General features: G+C 39.5%; 1 long non-coding RNA gene across 1 annotated transcript in view; it reads right to left on the bottom strand.

Moving 5' to 3' along the window:
- Positions 1–11,997: 11,997 nt before the first annotated feature.
- The window catches only part of LOC128097289 (uncharacterized), an 87,139-nt gene continuing 74,644 nt past the window's right edge, over positions 11,998–24,492 (bottom strand). The window contains exon 3 of the long non-coding RNA XR_008213832.1: positions 11,998–12,206. This is a non-coding gene — a long non-coding RNA (uncharacterized LOC128097289). The remainder of the gene's footprint in view (positions 12,207–24,492) is intronic.

Below are 24,492 nucleotides of genomic sequence, written 5' to 3'. Positions count from 1 at the left end.
CCTTTGCAGAATAGATCATATTCTCACATTCACCCTGGTCTTTATGCTCTTCACTACATTTGTTTAACACTATTGTCACCTGCCTGTGCTCAGAAATTGTTTAACCTTAAATGGCCCCATGTCTTCTCAGATTACATACATGGAAACCCCTTCATTAACGTAGTCATGCCCACCTCTATACCCTCTTCTTACTCTGAAGTCTCAGAACCCAGCACCAGTGGGAACAAAGCCTGAGGGTATATAAGTATTCCAGGTCTCTTGTCCAGGATTTCTGCCTGCCCCATCTCCAGTGTGTCGGAACACCACTGGATCAACAGTCCTCACTCAGCTCCTTGAGGAAGCATTACCAATACTTTCTTTAGTCTTCTCCTACCATCCTTAATTCTGTCTCTACCGTCATCATCAAACACTTAAGAGCTTGTACCACCCTTCCTCTTTGCAGGTCAATGTTTAGTTGGAGGACCTTGCTGCCCCATAGGACTTCCTGCAGTGCTAAAGCCTTCTATTTGCAAGGTACTTCACTATGGTGGCCATTTGCCATAGGTGCTTACTAAAGCCCTTGTGTACTGGTTAGTAGACTGTAGAAGTGAAGAACCTGTAGCCTAATTCAAATTGAAATAGCGGCACCTGACTAGGGGCCACTGTGGTGCATGATGCAGATCTAGAATCTCATTGCTGGCTGCTCTCTGCACCAGGCAAGGTACCCTCTACCCTTCTCTACTGCCAATTTTATTAAAGAATGACTGGAATGACTATTCTTATTTTAGTCATTTTTGCATTCACATATGCTGTTTATTTCATGATGCTGCTTCTAGTTTTCTACTTTGGGCTTCTTAATAATAGAGATTTTGGTTAAGTTTTCACAGATCCCTGCTGGGACTCACACACATATGCAAAGTAGAATGTAGAGATTAACAACTATGTGAAAGTCTATGCTCTTTGTAGGTCTTATGGGTGATGGTCTTTATTATATGTTGAATCAATTGTTTTCTAGTTTTTTTTTTTAATTATTTAAGATATACATGTCTGTGCACAAGCTTTCACAGGATGATAAAAGCCAGAAAAGAGTATTGAATTCCCTGGGGCTGGAGTCAGAGGCAGTTGTGAGCTACCGAATGTGGGTGCTGGGACTGAACTCCTGCTTTTAGATAGAGGGAGCACTCTTAAACTGAATTATCTTTCCACCCCTTTGCTTGTTTCCTGTAAACACAGAATTGTGTATGTATTTCTCCAGGTTGTTAAGTGAACTAAGTAGCATTCTTCCAAGATCTGGCTAGAATGTATCCACTCAGAAATCCATGTCCCTGTAACTGACGGAGGAAGACAGCATTCAGGAGCCTCAGCCTTCAGGACATAATTGTGTGGGAGCTCACGTTTCGGTGCAATAGCCACGCTCCTCGCTGCTCCTAGGTTTAAAGAGCAGAGATCTTCTGCTCTGTTTGCTATGGAATGGTCCTCTTGTTATTCCACCCAGAGGAAGAGAGGCTACCCCCTGGCTGTGGGGTGCAGAGGAGGAAATTTTAATATTATTGCTGCTCCTTACACAGCTTTCTCACCAATGCTTATGATTTATACTTCTCACCTTCTGTCAATTGTACGAGTTAACTCTTGAAATTACAGGTTAGCCCTGACTCTTTCCTATTTTGTCTAGCTTCTAGGAGATTATCAAGAGGAAACTGTATGTTCAATCCACCAGAAATATGCCAGTCAGTTTCTATGTAAATGTTAGAGTTTTGCTAGATTCAGCAATCAAAATTAAAGCACCTAGTCTTGTGTTTTCAGTCCATGGTGCACAGATCACTGTAGACATCAAAATACTGAATGAGCAGGCGGATCAAAGACAACATGGATAGATGAAACAGGGCAGATTCTAGCTGCAAAGAGATCGGTTGGCCCATCCCCCACAGCATGGTGAGCCGTCCTTTGAAATGACAGGTCTGAGTTGTGCTGCTGCTGCTGCAAGCTATCTTATCTGCTCTCCAGTTCACCAAGTGTTTCACTGATTTGAATCACAGAGCATTTCTGTTGATCTGGTCCTGAGTGACTTGTCCCTTTTCAATACTTTCCCTCTCGTCAGGGCTTCTTAGTCTCTTTGACCCTTAGAGCAGCCAGCTGGATGCTCCAGGCATCATGTTCTGAATGGCATTATAGGAAGTGAAAATCATTGCTTCCTCTCCTGGCATTCCTGCTACTCTGAGAGACAGTGCTTTGCCATGCAGGTCTCCGGGCTTTTCTGAGAAGTCCTATAAGGGAGCAGTACACTTTTCAATGATTTCTGTTCTGCATAAGATTTTTTATTGCATCTAGCATATAGTACCATAGTGGCAGAACTCATAAATATTTTACTTATCCAGGGAAAGGGAAAACTAGTCGGCCTAAGTAGGTTTTATTTTGTAAGGTTTTAGATTTCTTTTTCTCCTCCCTCTCACCCCATGCGTTCCTTTGGAAAAAAACACCCCTACATTAAACAGCTGCTTTGAAAGTTTCTCTTTCCCTTTAAGGGTTTTCAGATTTACAGACTGTGCTCCTATGATCTAATAAAATTAAGCTATCAGGAGGAAATCGACGCATCAGAAAGGGCTGGGAAAGAGTTGTGGAGCGCCAGACATCTCGCTAGAAGTGCATCTCCAGGGACTTCGCTCTGGGAAAGAAGCAGTGGGTGGAATTGCTGAGCTCCTTGGTCTGTTAAAGCTGATGCCTGCCTTCTTCCCACACTTGTCTTCTTTACATAAGCATTTTCCTTTTAAGGCAGCCCACAGTGGCGCTGGGAGAAGCCTGCAGGCACAGCGGTCAGATCTAAATATTCCAAGGAGGAGATAAAAATAAAGTGTCTGGCTGAGTGAGTGACCTCCCTGCTCTCAAGACCCTGAGGCGCTTTACTAAACTGTTCTCAACGCCCGCCAGATCCCCCACCCTCCATTTTCAGATAGACTTCTAAATTTTAACTTCCAGAAGGCAGCATACATTCCAGATTGGCAGCTAGAACAGCAAAAAGACAAAAAGACTGAGCTCCCAAACCCCATAAATGGCTTCATTCTAACTAGAACTGTAAATGTCATTGGCAGTTTACACCCCAGGATTACTCATACACACACACACACACACACACACACACACACACACACACACACACACACACACACACACACACATTTCTTCTTCCTTCCTCCCCTCCTTCTTTCCCTCCTTCCTTCCTACCTTCCTTCCTTCCTCCCTCCCTCCTCCCTCTCTCTTTCTTCCTTAAATTAAACTCTTGTATTTTTAATATGGGATTGTTTTCCTAAAGGAAGATGCACAATGGATAATTAAGTCTCCAAGCTGAGTGTGAAGCAGATTTAGTTGAAAGACTTGGCTTAAAGCACAAATTTGTGGGTCCTTCATGTTTTACAAAGTAGAATATCTGTGATAATTTGGGAAATGCTTGATCCCAGAATCAACAAGGGATACACACAAAATATTTAGTTTGGTGATTCCAAAAGCTAGGACTGGAACAGTAGCCAGGTAAGCTGGGCAGTTTTTTCCGACACCCTCAGGACCACCTCACTTCCCTCTTCCTAACTAGTGTTTGTTTTGCTCTTTCTGACTATCCAAGGCTTTTGAAAATGCTATTCATTGGTTTTCCTCCACTGTGAATAAAGTGAGTAGCCTCTCAACTGTTAACTGAGTGTTCTGCCTCCATGCCAGAAGAATGGAGCCATCAGATGAAAGAGAAATCATCACAAAACCTCATGGCTCTTGCACCAAGACTGCAGCATGGAGAAGTATTGGCTACAACAGAAGCTCTGAAAGTATTTGTGGGTCCCCCTGGGATCCTTTTTTGTTGTTGTTAATATAGATTCCTCTATGGGATTCACTTGACTTCATCATTATTTAACAGAAAAACTCTGGCTTCTGTTTTTTCTATGTTTCTGATCACTTATGGGGCATGTTCTTCTGATAAGTGCAGAAGGATGGCTACTATCACAACGGCAGGACTGAATACATCAAGAGCCATGATTCTTGGCAAGAATTTATATGAAAAAGTACTGTGTCATGTCCTGAAATAATTGAGGAAACGTTTCTTTTCCCTGTCTTCTCTTTTCATCAGCTTTTTTGTTGTTGTCTCTTGCATAAATGTTTCTCTTATATAAAAATAATGACTCAGAGTTATTTACAATCTGTGGCATTTTGCCTCCTGTGTCTCATGGCTAGAACAATGTCTATCTCAGAGAAGTCTTATGGAGGAGTAATGGGAGTAATATCAGAAAGGCACATAGTGTAAAACCTATTGTGGTAGTTACTTTTGCTGTGACCACATAACCTGTCTAAATCAGCGTTTGCAAAGAAAAGATTATATTAGCCCACATTTTAAGGGGACATAGTCCATCACAGTAGGGAAGATGGCAGTTGGGACTAACTTGGTCTTGGACAGCAGAACCTTGTAGCCAATTTCTCACATTTACCCCTAACGGAATAAAAAGCTGAGGCGAGACATATGGCCTGATTATAACCTCAAGGCCCAGCAACCTATTTCCTCTAGTTCAGACCCACCTACTACCATTCCATATTCTTACCATCTAAGAACCAAGTATCCAAACACATGGGCCCTTTGGGACATTTCACAGGCATATTGCAATCAATGTCTAACATGTAGTAGAATTTAGCCAAAGTCACTGTTGATGATGCTCTCAAAGTATGAAAAAGATATTTGTGTGTTTCCCATAATAGGTTTAGGTCAACCCCTTCAAATCTCAATTTCAAGTGGAAATTGCTGTGAGATGATGTTTTATCATATTAGAACTAAATGAATACCCTCAAGCTAATTATTTCTTGACATATAAAATGATATGTACTAGATATTTCTCATGTGAGAGATCACTAGTTTCTCAATACTATCCAAATGCCATTACAAAACATTTAGGTAGTCCATCCAGAAGACATCAAGGAGACAGAAAGCCAGACAAACTGAAAAAGAACATGTTGTATTGGCCATTTGAAAACTGAAGAGTGAATTGCCTTCAATTTAAAGCATGTATCCCACCAAAATACCTAACTTTGAGCAACTACTTTGAACAAAGAAATGTTTCTAATCAAGCCAGAAGCACCGTATTTCTCATTTCTCAAAACACCAACTGTTAGTTGTCCACAATAAATGAAATTTCACATTTTGTGACAAGGTTATTATGGCGAGAGTATAAATGCTGGAGTGAAAGAGAGAATAAAAATATGTTATTAAAGGACTTTTCTCTCAAATACACATCATTTGTTTATTACTCTTATTCTCTTTCTACGAGTTTTTTGTCCTAAGGGGGCCATGGCATTAACAAAAGGGTCTATCAGGAAACACTCTTTAGAGGAAATTTTAACTAAGCATTATACTCTGGCATAAACCTACTGGCAATACCCCTAACCAGGCTTATTTACAGCTCTACTATCTAACTGCATGCAAAAGAGACCAAAGAGTTGTCTCTACTCATGTCAGTTTTTTACCTCATGTGTTTTGTCAAGCCAGTCCATCTCACTCCATCCCTATCCGTATCATCCTAGTATATAACACTTCTCTTTCCTCTTACCTGGCTCACCACAATGCCATGCTTCCAAGTTCATCTGTGATCCCTGGCTCCACAACCATCTATTCTTCTTACTACAGATCATGTAAGGTTTTGTATTCCTACCTGGACCACTCAACTCCTATGCCCTTCTCAGTTTCCTTAAAGAAAAGATAAAAATCCTTTGCTTGGTCTGTAAGGTTTGGTCTTAGAAATTCATGTTTAAATTGCTGGGTATAATAATGCTTCTTGCTGGTACTTTAAAGTGGGATAATATTGGGAAACATGCCATATCCAAGATAATGCTCCTTTGATAATCCATAGGATAACAAACAAAAGCCCAGTGCCAGGAGAAGGATACTTACCCTTTGAGTTGTTGGTAAGAGGAATCACAGGGATCTCCACACAAAAAAAAAAAAAAAAAAAAAACCAACAAAAAAAAAACAAAAACAGGCTATTAGCATTTCTCTTGGTCATCAACCAGAATTTGATAGTAAGATCCTGTTGCTGAAGACATCACACATTCTAGTCACAAGATATGAAATAATCAAGCTTGTACTGGCCTTCATGCTGGCTAGCTTTCACAACGGTTGAAAGTGCTATATGGGCTGCTAAGGGAGAATCCTGTGAGCCACAATAATGACCACCTCGGCAAGACATGCCCAATAATGCAATAGTAATACGAATGTTTACATATGTCTAATTGGACACATGGCCTGCTCTACAGAAAAGAACCACAGACTACTACACAAGAACTCGTGTGTAGTATTGTAAACCTGACCAAGAACCCCTGGGTGGGAAGGCTATCCACCTTAGAGAAGAACCTACTACTAGAACTTTAGAGATAAATGGATATAGCATTAAATTGTCTTTTTATACTCATCTTTGCATCCACAGATTAGTGTATCTCTCACCTCTCATCAGAGCAGGTTTTTATTGTGGTAGATAGTGGTTAACACAGAGACTCACAATTGTTAGAGCACAAAGATAAAGTTTATGTGGAGTACTCAAGCCCATGGGGGACATATGTATCATCCTCTTCCTCAGAATCAAGGGACATCATGAAAGAAAGGGCACAAAGATTTTAAAAGCCATCTATCAGAGAAGATACATTCTTCTGGACACATGGAGTTGTTGCACTCATGAACACATTGCAGCTGTGACTGCCCATAGAAGACCTGCACAAGGTCAACCAGTCAACTTCTACCATGTGTAGGGGAGGGGCTTACGAAGTTCCTATTCTTAGATGGCAGTAGATGGCTATCGGAGGAGGGAGACTCAGTTCTCTTAGGGGGTGTGGCCTCACTGTCACATATACTAAACACACTCTGGTAGGAGATGGTCCTACATCCATGATCATATAGGAAGAAATGACTGTAGTAAAAAGAAAAGAAAGAGAAGGTATGAAGTTTGAGGGGAATGTGGGCAAGACCTAGAAGTTAAAGGAAGCTGGGAATAAATGATAAAAAAGAATAAATTTTAAAAATTAAATTTTATTTCCTTATGAACAAGATTTATTTATGTGGATGCTACACAACAGATGTTTTATGTGTGTATGGTCCATATTTATCTAAATTTGTGATTGAATGGGTCTAGTACAAATAACTAGAGACATTTGAAGCAGCATATTTATTTTTACAGTGATGAAAATATTTTCTCTGCAGATGAACTCTCCAGATACTGTCCTAGCAAAGATGGATGAACTGCTTCACTTCTCTGAGTCATTTCCCTTCAACACAGTGGGGTTAATATTAACATAGCAGGTTTGTTAATTGCTATTCAGTGAAAGTATAAACTTAAGCATTATGTGAGTAAATGATTAGCAGTTGGTTTTTTTTCTTATCTATCTATTTTTCTTTTTTCCTCTGCTTTTCTTTAATTCCATTAGTTATGTAACTTTGAAAATCCAAAATTGTACTTCAACTATTTCCTGTTTAGAAACACGGAGTATTTTTTTGTTTTGAAAGGGTGTAAAAGATCATTCAGTTCAACATCTGTATTTTACACATGAGAAATCTGAAGCCCCAACTGGTACATTAGGTCATAGTGCTATTAGTGAGACAACAGAGACCAAAAGAAAGGACTATTCTGAATTTTAGTCTAAGCCATTTTGTATTAGATCACACTAATCACCCCCCTCTGATGTTGTGTGTGTTTTTTCATATAAAAACATAACTTCCAAATTTTGACATAAATTTAAGCTAGTTTTATTTACAGTTTTGAGACGGGCAGTCCTGACTATGAATAGATTATGCCAGAGTTAAAACTGTGAAAGAAAAAGATTGGAGCATGATACTCAAATCAAAGGTTATTACTAACTTAATAACCTTGGGCTAGTCACTTAACTTTCTTTGAGCTTCAGTAAGCTCGTTTGTTTAATGGGAAACGCAACACCTCCTGCAAACGGTTGCCATGAGGACTATATATGAGATAAACTGTGATGCAAAGAGCCAATTAGAATAGTGCTGAGCAACCAGTAAGTGTGCAGAATGCTAACTTCCTTCCCTTTCCCAGAACCTGCAGAGTTGAGCCTCGAATAACCACAGCATCACACTTAGGAAGGTTTCCTATTAGATCCAAGTCAAGGTGTAAGGAGTGATAATGGGGGCTTGTGCAGTCATGATCACTAATAGAATTCAGAATATCAGTTTGAGTTTGTTTTCAAAGTTAAATAGAAATCCAAGCACTTTAAAGTGTCTTTGAAATGAACTGTCTTTCTTCTACTCCTATTTCTGTTGAAAAATCACATATAAATTCCTCTTTTCTGATAACGAGAGAAAAGAGAGCGATCAGCAGGAGAATTTTTACCTATGATTGATGCTTCCCGTCAGCTTAAAAGAGCAAGTATCTCAGATGTAAAAATTCTGACACATCACTTTCTGACAAAACTACATGAAACAGCCACAAGTTTAATCCATTAACTCAACTCTGCAAAACGACCAAATTAAGTCTTTGATATTAATATCCTTCAAATAGTTCTTCCTCTCCCCTTTACTTTCCCCACACACGTACACTTACTGAGGCAGGATTATATATTACTCTGCTTTTGAGTCTAGCAGGATAAATAGATATTCTGCAAGTTTACTTCTTGGATGTCAGGTTGTGATTCAAAATTGTACAGTCACCAACCGGGAAACAGAGCTCTGGGAAACCAAGAGGGGAAGGCCCCAGTGAAGGCAGCATATGTTAATTCGTATCTAACCCTGGTGTTTGTCTTCTAGTTTCTCAGACAGTTTTTTCTTGTTGTAAGACGCTAAACAATGCAAAGCAGAAAGACAAGTATATTTTTGATATTATTTTTATAAAGATTTTATATGTGTGTATCTGTGTCACCTGTAGTCTGACATGTGTGTGTAATATGACACACATGGATAGGTGCTCTCAGAGGCTAGAGGAAGCTAGGCTGCCTGGCAGCTGGAGTTGCAGGTGGTAGTGAGCTGTCCAATCTAGGTGCTGGGAACCAAACTCTAGTCCTCTAAAAGAGCATCAAACGCTGAACCACCTCTTCAGCCCCAAGATATATACATTTAAAACCAAGTTATGGCTGCTAAAACTGATAAGAAGAAGAGTAAAATAAATGTTGAGAGAAACAAGAGGTCAGAGGTCAATGTAGCCATGAAAATTCTCCCTTGAATTTTTTTTTTTTTTTAGAAATATTAAAGAAGGCTTTCTGAAACATAGAAATGGTGGAGGGAGTTTACCTCTGTGTCATCCAAAGAGTAAGTGGCAAAATGAAAACCTCCACACCAAAATATCCATTTTCTAACAGTTAACACCAGTGAAGATATTGTAACATGCAATGTGAAAGTTTCTAGAAAATGAAGATTTTTCTACTCAGAACATATATATATATATACATTCAGAGAATAATATTGAGGTTGTTCAACTATTTCCCTGAGCTAATACTATGATAGTAAGTTGTCTGTGATAGCTTATTCAACACCAGACTGTGTATGATAGCTCATCCAAGTCCTACTGATAAGGAATGTTAAGTACTGCAGTGTGTGGATATAAGGAAACCAAGACAGGAAACATCAAATAAACTGTGCACCCTTGCCCAGTGAGAGAAGCTTAAGCCTGTGTTTTCTGAATCCAATTACTATAATTCTCACTGAACCAAAATACCTTCCATGTAAAAATTCATCTCACATTTTCTTTAGTCTTATTTTCTTTCTCTCTCTCTTCTCCTTTAGTGCCCAGAATTTTCCTGAGACAAGGAACAAGGAGTGAAGGAGAAAACTCAAAGACATCCTATTAAATCATTAAAAATATTTATTTATTTCATCATGGGTAGGAAAACAAATTTAAATTCTGTGGAAATAATTTGCAGTGTATCTGCATGTGAGCAGAAGGAACCCAATCTTCAAAAGCATTATTGTAAAAGCAAGGCTGAAGCAATACCATTGGTAATTAGCATCCCAAGAGACTCTGTTCTCACTTGAAATTTCCATTTCATTTCTGTATTTGCTGTGCTCAGAATCAAACCCAGGGCCTTGCAAGTTCAAGACAAGTTAACACCTTGATTTTGCTGTCTTAGAACTGAATATATCTAATGTACAGTAGGTTTTACAAAGAGTGCATGAAGTTGGGGTGGGGGGAAGTGGTATTGAGGTGTAGCAAGACTTATAGCTGGAGTGAGAGGGAAGCATGTGATCAAAACCCATTGTATTCATGCATAAAATTCTCAAAAAATATTTTTAAAGTTATTTAGACCGCATTTCTCTAACTCTACAATTTTGTTCTCCTAGGAGACCTGAATTTGGGGAACAGAAATAATAGGTTTCTCTGAAAAGGTTTGTATATCACTTGGAATTTAAGAAGAATGACTTGGCAAGACAAATAAGTGTTGCTTTTGTTACTTAAAGAGACTAAACTTTATTACAGTTTGTGTGTTTGTCTGTTTATTTTTCATCCCCCTCAATAAAAATGTTGAGCTCTCCTGCCATCCTAGGATATTCTTTAATATTAGATCATTACCATAGAACATTAGAAAATAGATAAAGTCTAACATTAAAAGAAGTACAATCAATAGCAATTGAAGACTTTGAAGAGTGAGAAGCCTTCAAATTCCTCAGATACTCACAGGCAAGAACAGGTATGATTAAGTAAATTGATAAAGATATTTAGAGCAAAGAAAGAAAGAGGGAAGAAAAGACATGAAACAGTCTGAAGAAGGGGGATGAGAAAGAGAAGGAGGCAAAGAAAAGGCCACTAGATTGGAAGGAAAATGCATTTGACATCTTACAACAAGGCTAGATTTCCCACTGAACATGAATACTATTTATTATTTGCAAAATACATCATTGTTTGTATTGCACACATTGATTATCCCTTCATTTTCTGTTGATCCAGTAAATTTCAGATGGGTAAAAGCGAAGATACACTTTTGAGCTATCCGGTAGCTAGCAGTGGCAATAAAGAAGTGATATTTTGTCACTTTTGTGATAATTCTTTAGACGGCATCTTTTCAATTGTATAATACACACATAGAAGTGGCAAAAAAGTTCAATGTAGTTGGGTACATTTCTTAATCCTAGCACTAAATTAGTTGATGCAGGATGATCAGAAGTTCAAGACCATCTTGAACTACATAGCAAGACCCTGTCTCAAAAATACACAAACCAAAAAAAATTTGTATATTTGTGAAAACTTCATTTACTGTGTTTTATAAGTAAAGGATTACAAATAGTTAACATCAAACTCATTATTATTCTAAGATAGTCTACACTATCAATGAGGTGACATTCTCTAGAAGTTGGTATTAATTATTCCATGCATTTTACTATCCTGTCAAGCTTTTATATATACCAAATTGGAGATTTCTACATACATGTCTAAACACATCCACCCTACATAGTAGAAGCAGATCTCAGTGACCTGCTCATGTCTCCTCCCTCCTCTGTTTTTCCCCACGTTAAGGATATACTTTTACAACTTTCGTCTTCATTACAACCCCTTAGGATGCCTTCTTAACTCTTCCAATAAGCCAAGATTCAAAAAACTATAAGCACCATAATTATATAAAGTCCCATATTATTCCCTTCTTGGTCCTGCATACTTCATTCTAACCATTTATGAATGCCTTGGGGGACTTTGTTGCCTCTGTGTACATTTCTACTCTTTTTTTATTTATTAAGAATTTTTTTATTCATTTTACATACCAACCACAGATCTCCCTCTCTTCCCTTCTCCTGCTACCCTACTAGCCTTCCCTCCCCCAGTACACCCCTATTCCCTGCTCTGAAAAGGTAAGGCCTCCCACAGGGAGTCAGCAAAGCCTGGTGCATTCAGTTGTGGCAGGTACAAGCCTCTCCCCCTGTATCAAGGCTATGCAAGGTGTTCCACCATAGGTAATAAGCTCAAAAAAGCCAGCTCATGCACTAGAAATAGATCCTGATCCTACTGCCAGGGGCCCCTTAAGCAAACCAAGCTACACAACTGTCTCACTTATGCAGAGAGCCTAGTCCAGTCCCATGGAGACTCCACGACTATTGGTCTAAAGTTCATAAGTTCCCACTAACTTGGTTTGGTTGTCCCTGTAGGTTTCTCCATCATGATCGTGACTCCCCCTTCCTCATCAAATTCCTCTTCCATCTCTTCAACTGGACTCCTGGAGCTTGCTCTGTTGCTTGGCTGTGGATCTCTGCATCTGCTTCCATATGTTACTGCATGAAGGCTCTATGATGACAGTGGGGGATGAGAACATAAGGGAATGGGTTAGCCAAGCTGGAAGAGAGTGGGAAAGCAACGAAAGAGATGTCTTGATAGAGGGAGACATCATGGGGATAGGGAGAAATCTGTTACTAGGGAAGTTCCCAGGAATCCACAAGGATGGCCCCAGCTTAGACTACTTGCAATAGTGGAGATGGTGCCTGAGCTGGCATTTCTACTCTTTTATTACACCAAAACTACTTTTTTTCTTTTACACTGGCAGTACAATCCAGCACAGTACACTGTAGGAACTCAGTGGGAAAGCACTTAATGAGGTGCTTCATGTGAATGAATGAATGAACAATAGTTTACAGAGCCAAAACTAAAACTCAGGTGTTCTCAACCTAACTTCACAGTACTTCCCACTCTGTGAAAAATAACTATTCAAAGAGAGTACAGAAGTTGAAAATATATTGGCAACACTGTTGTTGGGATGTAAAGGAATGAATGGTTTTCCAGATTAATATATTTTACTTTTAATAACACCCTAGTCTATATTTTAACCAATATAAGGTCACAGAAAAAATATTGCAGCTGTAATTTTCCATGAACTAATGACAAATAATTCCTGCGTATTTTTTAAGGTTTTGATTTTAGAGGTGAAACAAATGGATTATGGAGAATGAATGCAGTAGATCATTATACAATCGATCAGTCAGCATCTTTGCCTAAGCATTAAGGTTATTGAGAGAATAGCTCAGATTTATTATAGCTGAATTTCATGCCAGCATAGAAACCATAACCTACCCTGAGTTATCATGAGATGCTGAGGGGAAATGTATGGGGACAATATATCCATCCAATTGTTACATAAACAGAAACACTATGAGAATATTGGCTGAGCACCCTGATCACCTAATTTATAATGTCTCCAAAAGCCATACAAGAATTTAGGGGAAGTACTGAATCCCAGATAAAGACATATATAATTTAAGATACATACATATCACATATATTTCACTTTTTGCTCTTTAGCTATGTATCTGAATCTGTTCACTAGAGATAAAATGTTCTGATTTTTTTTGCTGCTGTCAAGATATCCTTTTACAGTTTCATTAAAGCCACTCAGTTTAAAAATACACCTTTCCCATATTTTTCTCAAGAAGAATCTGGTATAGTAAAGTCATCCTGGCTTTCTTCTCTGAATAACTACACTGCATTGGAGACTGACTGGCACTGTGCCCACCAAAGCCAGTGGCATTTTCTTCTGGGAAGGACTGGACGATCAACCATGTCTCAACATGGTCATATCTTGACATTCCTACCAATATCTCCCTCACTTGATATGCAGTCACTCAATAAATGACTTCAAGATCTTATAGGGGAACAGAGTCATACACTGGAAGAAGTCTGTGTTCTGCATGATTTTTTTTTATTCTTTGAGAATGTTCTACATACATACAATGTATTTTGATCATATTTATTCCCCATTCCCCTCCACGACTCGTCCCAATTTCGTGATCCCCTTTTATTCTCTTTTATAACCCACTAAGTCCAATCAGTGCTGCCCATATATGCATGTATGTGGGGCCATCCACTGGCATAATAAACTTCAGAAAGCACTGACAATAGCCCCACAGGTAGGAGCTGGAGCTCATGTGCCCGTCCCCCATCCATACTGTAATGTTGACTGTCTTGGTCTTGTGCAAGTCTTGTGCAAGCAACAACAGCTGTCATAAGCTTATGAATATAAGGGTCTTGTCATGTCCTCAATACACTATTTTGCCCAAGTCCTTCTGACATCTATCTCTTAAAATCACTCCACTCTATCTTCTGAAATATTCCTTAAGTCTTGAGGGAAGATGTGTGATATAGATGTCCCACTGGGGCTGAGCACTCCATAGGAACTTACTCTCTGCATTTTGACCAGTTATGGGTCTCTGTATTAAGCACTGTCCATTGCTTAAACAGGTCTCTGATGATCAACATGGTTGACCATCCAGTCTTCCCCAGAAGAAAATACCTTTTGCTTTGATAGGTACAGTGCCAGTCTCTGCTCCAGAGTAATTATGCAGAGAACCTGAACTGTTCAGAAGATCCAGAACCTGCCCAGACTCACAGGGCTGACTCCTCTATTCAGAAAGCCAGCAAAATTTTACTATACTAGAACCTAGTTGAAAAAAAAAAAAAAAAAACGTGGGAAAGGCACTGCTCCAATCTGTGGTTATAGAGATAAGTATCAGAAGGAGCATGTTACTCCTTCTATATAACAAAATAATGAACTTACTTATTCTGGCTTCTACTCCCCACCCATTACTGATGCGGTTTGTATTTACAATATGAGTGAGCATTTTGACTGTTGAACCACTAACATGTTATGATTATTTGTATGGAAGTTAACCTAACCTGACTAATACAAATACAAGTGCCTACTTTAAAGAATTGACTGTAATAAGCGAATGACTGTAAAAATCTTAGTAGAGCTTAGTATGCTGTCTGACACTTTGATACGGCTAATTCTTTTCCTCCTTTCACCAGGGAGAACCAAATATGTTCAGCTTCTACATTCCAGTTTTTACATCCTTCTGTCTTTGACTTCTGACTCTTTTGCAGTCTTGTGTTAAATAATCAATACCTAGGGATAGTAACTCACTGTATAATGACAATGTGAAGTCTTTTCCTAAGGCATATATTTTTTATATTGATGCCATCATTTTGTTTTACTGTCACCGAACATTTTTTGATGCATTCAAATAAATGATTTGAAGAAAACTAGAAGGAATGTGAGTTAGAGTGTAGCCAGAGTTTTCCTGCCTGACCCACAGTCAGGACAAATCTCTGACACCTGCCAGTCCCACAGCCACTCAGACCCAACCAAATAAACACAGAGACTTATATTGCTTACAAACTGTATGGCCGTGGCAGGCTTCTTGCTAACTGTTCTTACAGCTTAAATTAATCCATTTCTATTAATCTATACCTTGCCACGTGGCTTGTGGCTTACCAGTACTTTACATCTTCCTTGTCCTGATGGCGGCTGGCAGTGTCTCCCTCACTCAGCTTCCTGTTCTCTCCATTCTCCTCTGTTAGTCCCGCCTATACTTCCTGCCTGGCCACTGGCCAATCAGTGTTTTATTTATTGACCAATCAGAGCAACAGATTTGACATACAGACCATCCCACAGCATTAGAGCATCATTTAAGTGCATTCTGTAAAACAGAAGCCCTTATATGATTTTGTTCTGTGTACCATGAAATGTATGGCAGACTTGTTTGGTACAATTACAACAAAAGATACAAGTAAGAAACAGGTAGCCAATGACCTCCTACACCTACAGAAAATGAGCAACATAGAAAAGCACCTGTTGATAACCAAACTCTTACTAAACTATGTATGAAGTCATTCCAAATGAGTCAGGATGCTTTGGGAAATATTCTGTTTAGCCAAACCCAGTATCAACAGAAAATACAGTAATGAGAAGTAGCTGTTGCTCTAGATTATGAGAATTCACAGTAGAAATAGTAGAAATGCCCTAAATTTTGTGTTGCATTATCCCAGGTGCATGTCACAGTGTGGAATGATTAGTTTATTTAGGTGGGCCTTATAAATGCATAGATTTTGGTGGCATATTAAGTCAATTCTTTCTTTGTAGAGTTAGTTTCAGTACTAACAGCCATGACTTCTATTTTAGAACAGTTAGACTCCTGCAAATTGAAAATCCAAGTAACTGTGTCATTTTGTACTTGGGGCCTGTTATCTATGTCTCCTCTTATGAAAAGTGTACTATGAAGCAGCCTCAAATCACCTTGTATGTCTGTTTCACTGGTGGCAACCCTATGAAGCAATATCTATCACTTCACTGCACATGTGAAACTAAGACTAAAAGAAGTGGCTAGAAGAGCCTCTTAGCATGTGTGCTAAGTAAATACCCATAGCATTCATAGAGCTTGAATTTTTAACTCAGAGAAAACTGCAGCACTGCTGACCGCTCCAGAGAGGCTCCCAGCCTCTTGCTCATAACCACTCAGAAGCCTCTTCTCCAAGCCACTTCAATTGTCTGTCTGTGTGGAAGAGACCATCTGATCCTTAAACATGTCTTTGACTAGGTCCCTGTTTTCCTTCTCCCAAAGCAATACTAGAAGTAATGTGGTTAATTCTAAACATTAAATATAAAAAATACATAAAAGATCCAAATTATCTAACCAGCAATTTAACAACACATATTGAATTGAGTGGCAAAGTAAGTTAATGTCTTAAGACATAAAAATTTAAAGACTGTCATGGCATTTTTAAGCCAAGAGCTGGGAAAGTCTATCAGTTCTACTCTCCCCTGGATACTCCTCTCTCTGTGGGAAAAGCTCCTGTGTGGCTATTTAATCTCAAGCACATCAGGTTCACTCCACTAGTTCATCAACCCAATCTCATCACATCCTACTAGAAGGAACCATACAAGCCTCCTATTAGAGATTTAGTCCTATATTAGTCCTATTATAGGACTCATATCAGAGTCCTCGCTAATGTTCTTCAAAATTATGCATGGCTAGTACTTAACATAAGTACACATTGAAAAACTATGTAACCATCAAAAGAACGTAGTAGATTTATATGTTTTGATGAGGAAATATACTTTATATAAAATATGTATTGGGGAATAGAGGATATAGTATGTTCTATGTATGAAGAAAGCATGATTACAACTAAACATACATAATGTTTTGTTTTTCCTTTCCTTCAAGTAGAAATTTGATCCCGGGGCATTGTGCATGCTAGGCAAGTGCTCTACTACTGAACTTTCCCCCCAGATCTATGGACTGTTTTTAAATGGACAAAAATTCCTGAAGAATAAACAAAGCATCGGTTAAATGGGATTTCTTGGACCATGGATAAATGAAGGTCAATAAAAGACTTACTGCAACATGGTGGATGTTAATTAAATAATTTTTGTATAGTTTTGACTTCAGATTTATAAGTAAAATGTTGGTCTTTTCCTATAAAAATATGAAACTAAAAATCTTATCACTAAGAGAAATTTACTCAGCTTCTCAAAAGGCTTTGAGTAATGGAAGGCCTTCTTAAGGCCACTATGTTGCTGTTGAAAGCAGGTTGTGATCTATACTTTTTTAAATTAAAAGGGTTAATTTTAATTTAAATTTTTTAATTAAAAATGTTTTTCCATACAATATTTTGATCCTGTTTTCCCACCGCTAACACCTCCCTTTAGTTGCTTGTTTTTACTCTTTTGTTCTTATAGGGGGCCTGCCACCCAGCTCCCAAATAAAAAAAAATTATTCTTACTTAAGAATGCCCAGCTTGCCGGGCGGTGGTGGCGCACACCTTTAATCCCAGCACTCGGGAGGCAGAGCCAGGCGGATCTCTGTGAGTTCGAGGCCAGCCTGGGCTACCAAGTGAGTTCCAGGAGGGGCGCAAAGCTACACAGAGAAACCCTGTCTCGAAAAACCAAAAAAAAAAAAAAAAAAAAAAGAATGCCCAGCTTTAGATCTCTTCCATTTCTCCATCATTGGGCAATCCCCATGTCTTTCTTGGGGTCCTGTTTTCCAGGTAGCCTCCCTGGTGATGTGAGTAGCAGTCCAGTCATCCTTGTTCCACATCTAGTATCCTCCTATGAGTGAGTACATACCATGTTTGTCTTTCTGAGTCTGGGTTACCTCACTCAGGATGACTTTTTCTAGATCCATCCATTTGTCTGCAAACCTCATGATGTCATTGTTTTTCTCTGCTGAGTAGTATTGCATTGTGTATATGTACCACATTTTGTTTATCCATTCTTCAGTTGAAGGGCATCTAGGTTGTTTCCATGTTCTGGCTATTACAAACAATGCTGATATGAACATAGCTGAACAAGTGCTCCTGTGGTGTGATTGAGCTTTCCTTAGGCATATGCCCAAGAGTGGTATAGCTGGATCTTGGGGGAGATGGATTCCCAATTTTCTAAGAAAGCACCATATTGATTTCCAAAGGAAGAGATCTACATGAACAGCCTGGACATGAGTGGCGGTAATGAAGGGCGAGGGTCGAGGGAAAGAGAGCTTGGGGGAGTGGGAGATCCCAGCTGGATCAACAACAGAGAGGGAGAACAAGGAATAGAAGACCATGGTAAATGAAGACCACATGAGAATCAGAAGAAGTAAAGTGCTAGAGAGGCCCACAGAAATCCACAAAGATACCCCCACAAAAGACTCCTGGCAATGGTCGAGAGACAGCCCGAACTGACCTAATCTGGTGATGGGATGGCCAAACACCCTAATTGTCGTACTAGAAACCCCATCCAACTACTGAGGGATCTGGATGCAGATATCCATGGCTAGGCCCCGGGTGGATCTCTGGGAGTCCAATTAGCAAGAAAGAGGAGGTTTTATATGAGCGAGAATTGTTGAGACCAAGGTTGGATAAAGCACAGGGACAAATAGCCAAATGAATGGAAACACATGAACTATGAACTAATGGCTGAGGGGTCCCCAACTGGATCAGGCCCTCTGAATGGGTGAGACAGTTGATTGGCTTGATCTGTTTGGGAGGCATCCAGGCAGTGGGACCAGGTCCTGTGCTCACTGCATGAGTTGGCTGTTTGAAACCTGGGGCCTATGCAGGGTCGCTTGGCTTGGCCTGGAAGGAGGGGACTGGACCTACCTGAACTGAGTCTACCAGGTTGATCTCAGTCCGTGGGGGAGGCTTTGCCCTGGAGGAGGTGGGAATGGGGGGTGGGCTGGGGGGAAGGTGAGGGGGGCAGGAGGGGGGAAAACAAGGGAATCCATGGCTGATATGTAGAACTGAATTGTATTGCAAAAAAAAAAAAAAAAAAAAAAAAAAAAAAAGAATGCTCAGCTTTAGCTTGGCTTGTTTCTGGCCAGCTTTTCTTAACTTAAATTATCCCATCTTTGGCCTTTTGGTTTTTATCTTTCTCTATTATTGTATAACTTTCTTTGCTTCTTACTCTGTGGCTTGCTATGTAGCTGGATGACTGGCCCCTGGAGTCCTCCTCTTCTTCTCATCTTGCTCCCTGATCTTTTCTTCCCAGATTTCTCTTCCTATTTATTCTCTCTGCCTGCCAGCCCTGCCTATCCTTTCTCCTGCCTTGCTATTGACCATTCAGTTTTTTATTAGACCAATCAGGTGTTTTAGAAGGGCAAAGTAATACTGCTTCACCGAGTTAAACAAATGCAGCATAAAAGATTGCAACACATATTTGCAGCATTAAACAAACATTCCACAGCATAAACAAATGTGACACATCTTTAATGTTCTACAATACCTCCCAGACTCTCCATACATCCTTACCCAACCAACTTTACATCCTCTCTCTCTTTCTCTCCCTGACTTTCTCTATCTCTATCTCTATCTCTCTCTATCTCTCTGTCTCTCTCACTCTCTAGAAACAAAACAAAAAACATTAAGACAAAATGATACCAAAACAAAATAAAATTGAAAAAAATCCCACCCAACAAATAAATATGCAAACATACATACCATGGAGTCCATGTTGTGTTGGCCAACTACTCAGGGTCATGAAGTTTACCTTGAACTATGGTTGATAAATCTAGGGATACTCCCTTGGAGGAAACTGATATGCCATTCCCAGCAGGTATCAATTGCAAATAGTGGGACTTTGAGTGTACGTCTTCACTGTTCTGGGACTTTGTCTGGTTTGAACCTGTACAGGTCTTGTGCATGTTATCACAGTTTCTGTGAGTTTATATGTGTATCATTCTTGTTGTGTCTGGAAAACACTGCTTCCTTGGAGTCATCCACAATTTCTGGCTATTACAATCTTTCTACCTCCTTTCCCACAGAATTCCTGAGCCTTGAGAGGAGGAGTTTAAGGAAAACATCTCATTTAGGACTGAGTGCTCCAAAGTCTTTCACTCTCTGCATATTATCTGGCTGTAAGCCTCTCTCCATATTAATTACCATCTAGTACAAGAAGAAAATTTTATAATAAAAGCTTTAAGACATTGAAAAAGAAACTGAAGAAGATACCAGAAGAGAAAAAGACTTCTCATGTCATTGATTGCTAATATTGTGAAAATGGCCATCCTACCAAAAGGAATGTAGGATTCAAAGTAATACCCACCAAAATTCCAAAACAATTCTTCATAGGAAGTGAAAGGACAATTTTCACTTAAAATAGAGACAAAAAAAACAGATTAACTAAAACAATATTGAATAATACAAGAATTCCTATAGGTATCACCATCCCAGATTTTAGGTTATACTACAGAGCTATACTGATAAAAATATCATAGTTTTGGCATAAAAACAGACACACTGATCAATGGAATAGAACTGAAAATGACCCAGACACATACAGATGTGGTGGTATTTTACTTGTACTGAAATGTGATTTTAATTGTATGTTAATAAATAAAGTTGCCCAGGGGTCAGAGCTATTAGAGCCATAGCAAGAGCGTGGCGGTGGTGGCGCACGCCTTTAATCCTAGCACTTGGTAGACAGAGCTAGGTAGAGCTCTGTGTGTTCAAGGATACAGGCAACATTGGAAACACACGCCTTTAATCTCAATACCATAGACGACCTGGAGGGCTGTACATTCAGGCAGTGACAAGGCAGTCACATGTTTGGGTTTACAACCAGTGAGAAGGCAGAACAGCTAGACTATATAAAGACATACACACAGGAAGTAGGCCCCTTCGGAGAGCTCTCTTGGCTGAAGAGGATCGCTGAAGCAGGAAGGGTGAGGCTCTTAGCTCTGACCTCTTGGCTTTCTTCTCTGAATCGGCTCTGTGTTTCTTATTTAATAAGATGGTTGGCTACATCTACATTTGGTGCCCAACATGGGCCTGCGACATCTGGCACCCCATTGATCACCAGGGTTGATTTGGCTGATCTGGCTGGCTAGGTGGGTGTCCCCTTCCTCCCTCACCACTCCATGTGCATCCCTCCCGAAGCTGCGCACTTGGTCGAAGAGGACGACCTTCCCCAAATAGAGGAGGACTGGTCTTCGGTCAAGGGTATACGAGTAAGTTCCCCTGCTAGAACCTCCAAACAAGCTCTCAAAGTCCATTAGTAGGAGAATGTAGGGTAGTCAAGCTTCCAAGAATGGAAACCAGGGTATGTATTACATTGGGGAAGAGGTTTTGCTTTTGTTTCTACAGGAGAAGATAAGCTGTGGGTACCATCAAAATTGATAAAGGTTCGATTTGAACAAGAGAAACCTCTTAATTAGAGGAGGTGATAGTTCATCAACCAACATGAACATCCAATTTAAACTAACTTATACCAGTAACACATGCCTTTTCATTTAATCAGATAATAACTTGCCAAAAAGGAACATCCCCAAAATTATTCTTGGGGAAAGGTTTTTGTTTTTGTCTTTTAGGAGAATGAAGGTTAAGGAATCTGAAGTACACTGGACAAATGAGACAACTGAAGAAAAGGGACAAATCATCTATCCCAGGAAGCAGAGTGAAACGGCGTATGGGTATATATTATCTAAAAAATTTTATGTCTATTATCTAAAAAATTTTATGTCTTCCTAAATGTTTCTTTCTGCTTTTCTCTAAAGATTTAACACTATTGGTCTTCTTTTTTTTTTTTTTTTTTCCTTTTTTTTTTTTTTAATTTATTTTAATTTATTTTGCAATACAATTCAGTTCTACATATCGGTCACGGATTCCCTTGTTCTCCCCCCTCCCGTCCCCCTCACCTTCCCCCCAACGCCCCCCCCATTCCCATCTCCTCCAGGGCAAAGCCTTCCCCACAGACTGAGGTCAACCTGGTAGACTCAGTCCAGGTAGGTCTAGTCCCCTCCTCCCAGGCCGAGCCAAACAATCCTGCATAGGCCCCAGGTTTCAAACAGCCAACTCATGCAATGAGCACAAGATCTGGTCCCACTGCCTGGATGCCTCCCAAACAGATCAAGCCAATCAACTGTCTCACCCATTCGGAGGGCCTGATCCAGTGGGGACCCCTCAGGCATTGGTTCATAGTTCATGTGTTTCCATTCCTTTGGCTATTTGTCCCTGTGCTTTATCCAACCTTGGTCTCAACAATTCTCGCTCATATAAACCCTCCTCATTCTCGTTAATTGGACTCCCAGAGATCCACCCAGGGTCTAGTCATGGATCTCTGCATCCAGATCCCTCAGTAGTTGGATGAGGTTTCTAGCACAACAATTAGGGTGTTTGGCCATCCCATCACCAGAGTAGGTCAGTTCGGGCTGTCTCTCGACCATTGCCAGCAGTCTGTTGTGTGGGTATCTTTGTGGATTTCTGTGGGCCTCTCTAGCACTTTGCTTCTTCCTGTTCTCATGTGGTCTTCATTTACCATGGTCTCCTATTCCTTGTTCTCCCTCTCTGTTGTTGATCCAGCTGGGATCTCCCGCTCCCCCAAGCTCTCTTTCCCTCGACCCTCGCCTTTCATTACCCCCACTCATGTCCAGGCTGTTCATGTAGATCTCATTCCATTTCTCTGTCATTGGGCGATCCCTGTGTCTTTCTTGGGGTCCTGTTTTCCGGGTGGCCTCCCTGGTGATGTGAGTAGCAGACAATTCATCCTTGTTTCATGTCTAGTATCCTGCTATGAGTGAGTACATACCATGTTTGTCTTTCTGAGTCTGGGTTACCTCACTCAGGATGATTTTTTCTAGATCCATCCATTTGTAATAGTCCCAGTTCAATTAAAATTTAAAGCTGACTTTGGAGTTGGAGAATGGCTCTCTCCTTCTTTAAACTCAAGCATGTTGTTAAAAGGAAAATCCAAACTCCCTGTATCATGCCAGAATAAAAGAGCCATCTTCTGCTATGGGACAGGAAAAAAGCCAAATTAATTAAGGGACTATTCTATTACTAATCTCAACTCTTTGATTCTATTCTGAGTCTTTAAACTTTTCTTAAAGTATAAATTTTATATCAAAATTTACAAGATTAATATATATAGATATATAGTTATATATACATTTTAAACTTTGTTAAGATATGAATGGTCATATAGAGTACTAACTAATTCTAGAAAAAAGGCTTCAATTAGCTGCATATATGTGTCTTTGTGTTCGAGTCTCTTATCAGTTTTCTGCAGGAATTCACGGCCAGGCCTAACATCAACTGAAGTCTCCAGGAAGATGGGGCCCCACAACAACAACAATTCCACGTGGACAATAATAATATCACTAAGCTGACAAACATCATCTACAGATCAGCTTTGAGCTACAAGGTGCTCAGAGAAATTTTGAGATGACTAGCTGAGATGATCCAGTCTCAAAGACTACTTGAATAAGGACTTGAGATAAACCCTGAACTTTGACATTATAAACAGACTGGATAACGATGGATATAGTTACCTTTCCTAGAATTTGACAATTAACCTAAAATTTTTCTTTCAGGATAAAGATAACTTCACCCATACCCAGCAGGAAGCAATTTTAAGAATACGACGCCCACATTCCCAAAGAGGTGGTTTGGGGCGGGTGGTTTTTTGTTCTTTTTAATGGGTTTTGGGTCTGGGATAATTTTCATTGTTTAGGGGGGTTGGTTACAAGTTGTTGTCAAGGGTTAGGAAAAAGGCTAAGCAAAGGAGATTAGATTTAAGGTTCTTGTTTAAAAAAAGAGAAAGAAAGAAAAGAAAAAGACAATTACTAGTTTTAAATACTTTACATTGGATTGGATTGTTTTATATTGTATACAAATTATATATATTGAAATTGATATTGTTAGAAAATGCTATATGTATATTTCTAATTGTACTTATATGGTTCATTTAACAATGCAATTTTCTGATCCTTGAATATTATTACCAACTATTAGGATATAAAGAAATGAAAGTTAGTAGTTAGACATTACAATAGAACTTGTAGTCATATTAGATATGTTTTGAAAATTGAGCAGATATATTTTAGACAGGTCATCTTCAAACCCTTCAGAGATCTACAGAATATGGCATTTAAAATGTTTTAATAACTTAGAAAATTTTTCTTTTTTGCTATGACTATGAGACATGTCGGTTCCTGGCAGTACCAATTCACTTCAGAGAAAATATGGGGATTGAAGAAACTGCATATGGAGTTAGCTTTCATTGTGGCAAAAGTTAGCCACTGGACAACAAAGTATCCTCGAATCAACAGGACAAAATGGACAGACAGGACATGAAACAAAGGACTACTGATTCTTGCCAAAACAAGTGTGGTTATGGCTTTAGCAAAAGGCATCTTCTGAGGCCAGGACAATATGGCACCATCCCTGAAGTGGCCTTCGCAATTCGGAAAAGGTACAGTGCCCTTTTCTTCGAAGGCAGCTTCGAAGGCAGTGGGCCGATGTCTTCTGATGTGCTATGGAACAGCAGCTG

The sequence above is a fragment of the Peromyscus californicus genome, unplaced genomic scaffold (genome assembly GCF_007827085.1).
Source record: "Peromyscus californicus insignis strain IS unplaced genomic scaffold, ASM782708v3 Scaffold_5__1_contigs__length_169319896, whole genome shotgun sequence".
Lineage (NCBI taxonomy): Eukaryota > Metazoa > Chordata > Mammalia > Rodentia > Cricetidae > Peromyscus > Peromyscus californicus.
This window is presented reverse-complemented; position numbering and strand designations above follow the sequence as displayed.